This window comes from Ipomoea triloba, chromosome 13 (assembly GCF_003576645.1).
Source record: "Ipomoea triloba cultivar NCNSP0323 chromosome 13, ASM357664v1".
NCBI lineage: Eukaryota > Viridiplantae > Streptophyta > Magnoliopsida > Solanales > Convolvulaceae > Ipomoea > Ipomoea triloba.
In genome coordinates this window covers 16,071,344-16,074,238 of record NC_044928.1, presented here as the reverse complement: position 1 = coordinate 16,074,238, position 2,895 = coordinate 16,071,344, and positions in this window count along the sequence as shown.

Sequence of the window (2,895 nt, the reverse complement as noted above, 5' to 3'; positions counted from 1 at the left end):
AAGTAACTCAGTGCTCCATACGGGGGAAATGAAAGCAGAATTCGTTCGGATCCTCTCACATGTTCAATCTTTTTTTAGCGGTTTCCCCGGAGATCTTTATCATTAATGCTACCTTCATTTTGCTCATTCATGGAGTTGTATTTAGTACCTCTAAGAAATATGATTATCCACCGTTAGTCAGTAATGTGGGTTGGCTTGGATTACTTAGTGTTGCGCGCCTAGGAGGGCAGCGCGCTTTGGGATGCGGAGGAGCTATTATCGTCCAGCTCCCTAACCTAATGCGGCACCGGGTTTGGACCGCAGGGAACCGTAGCATGGGGGGACGTCTAATCCTTTTGCCGCCGCAAGGCTGGCTAATCGTACGCAGCAGGCTCGAAGACCCCTGGTTCTGGAAGGCACATGAGTCCGAACGCTATGTTGAATGTGCGACCGACACTACACTACGTAGGTACCTGTGCAGGTGAGGCGTCGGTCGGTCCTAGAAACGGCGGCAGCAGCGCGAGGAGTTAACGACCGGACGTGCTGCAACCTAGGGATCACCAGGCAGCTCTTTCGCTCTATAGGGATCGGGGGGGCATAGCACAATTCTTCTTGGAGGAGGGTTGTTTGCCCGGGTGACTGATCCTGCCATAATGTACTTCTACCTATTATAGCACCGGCAACCCAAGTCGAGCATACATACGACGATCTTCATGCGTGAATAGCTGGGAGGAAAGAAAGGGCGGTAGATGATAATGAGAAAGGGCTTAGCGTCTGGACGGGCGGGCGGAATGGATGAGCGAAAGGTCTCATGCCATGGAGTGGGGAATATCCCGAGTCTCATGTAAGACAACTAAATGCACCTCGAGGTGCTGCCGAGGAACTGAGGGACCTTCTAGTTCTAAGAGTTTTCTTCTCCCTTCTCACGTTCACGCTTTATAAACTTACTATTGGCTATGGTAAGTAGAAAAAGAAGTTCTCTTCCATTCATCGAGATGGAATTGGTGTGAAGTGAAAGGAGGTCGTTCGTTCGAGAATAGGGGTCGTGGAAGAATTGTTGGGTTCGATTCCCATAGCCCCGGTGTGGAATCAAGAATGATTCAACGAGATATGAAATGCCTGCATTAAGATTTAAAACTTGTCGTCTACTTTCAGGAAATGTTTGGAACAGAAAACTTACAATAATACAACGCCGTATTCTCGGAAGATTGAGGAACAAGAAGAGATCTATTAAGAGAAAGATTTATTCGAGAAAAAATCTTAACAGTTACATCCAATTACAAACTACACGAAAGTTGTCCCTTTTTTATGGAAATTTACCCATCACAGAGATGCACAGAGGAACAAAACGAACTTCATATATCCCTTTTCTCCTCAATCCAGAAACAAGATCGGACGTTATTCCGGTTCGTCTCCATTTTTGTGAAACTATTCCTCAAGCAAGGCAGCCGATAAGTCATCGAAGGATTTGTGTGAATAATGGAATGGTAAACATTACTCATTTTAAACTCTCCCACGGTGATATAATATCTTTTAAAGAAAATGATGCGAGAACCCGCGGTGAAGAAATAAGGAGCTATATCGGAAAAAGAATAGGCAAATCACCAAATTTCCGGTTGCGTTCTGCTATGCAAGAAGAATACTTAGAAAGAACAAAGAAGTTTGGATCCGAAAAAGTATGCTTAGGTAGTTCTTTCGCTGAGCACAACAGAATGAAGAGGAATTTGTATCATTTAAAATCCCTATTCTTATCGAATAGAAGGAACGAGAAAAACCGAAATATTCCTACTCGAATAAGAAGTCCTATAGTTGACAACTCTTCTTTATATAGTAATTCGACCTATTGCTCCGCATCCCCCCAGAAGTTTACTAGGAAGATAAAAATAAAAAGGATCGAACTACCTACTCATTATTCGGAGGTGAATCATAGAACACCAAAAGCTGTGGTATCTTATGGACCTAACATAGGTCATATCCCTCACGACATAAGATTGAAAGATCCAAACCTAGGTGCATTTAGTTGTCTTACATGAACTCGCTCGCGAAAGCACCTTATGTAGACTCTAGGCTACGATCTTTCGTCTCTTATGATCTTTCTAGTTAGAGAGAAAGATCACTCCTAAAAGCAGCCTTATCAACTATACGATACCACCGCATTTTCATCGATAAAAGATCTTATTAGCTTATGAACAAAGTCATTGATAGTCATATTAAATCACCCCTTCACTCTTCTCTTATCTAACGAAAAAGAGAAATCTCCTGTTAAAAAAAAGAAAGAACTGTTAACAGTTAAAACTCCGGATTATCACGTCATTCGTGTTGAAGGCGAAAGCTAGCAAGTAAGCTAGCCTATTAGCTATTCTAGCCTAGGATCGTTGTCGGGAAAGTTCAAACGACGTCCAAGCACCAAAAGGCGAGGTTCCGAGGACGTAACTAGAGTGAATGACCCACACAGCATCGATTGATTTCAGACATCATTCTACGGAATTTTCAGATCTTAAGATCAAGGGGCATAGCAATTCAATATAAATTAGAAGAGAATGATAAAGAGAATAGTCATTAGATCCGGACATAGCCATTAAAAAAAAACTCTCCTTACTGGAAGATCTTTCCTATGAAGGTGGGAATGACTAGCCAAGGAAAGATGTCCAATTCCATGTCTTAAGCATAGTGACATTTACCAATCCTTAAATCCGGTAATAATAAAGAGACAAAGCGTCTAAGGGAGTTTTCACTGTTCTCCTATAAATCTTCTTTGCATGAGATGAGACCCGGAATAGAGCCTTTTGAGGAAGGATCTTGGCAATGGGGAAAGAGAGAGATGTGGAAGCCTTTTCTCCTACATTGTCCTTATGTTCATAAAGCCCTTCCCCTTCCTCCTCCTGTTTAGAAAGATAGCAGCCATCCAGACTTATG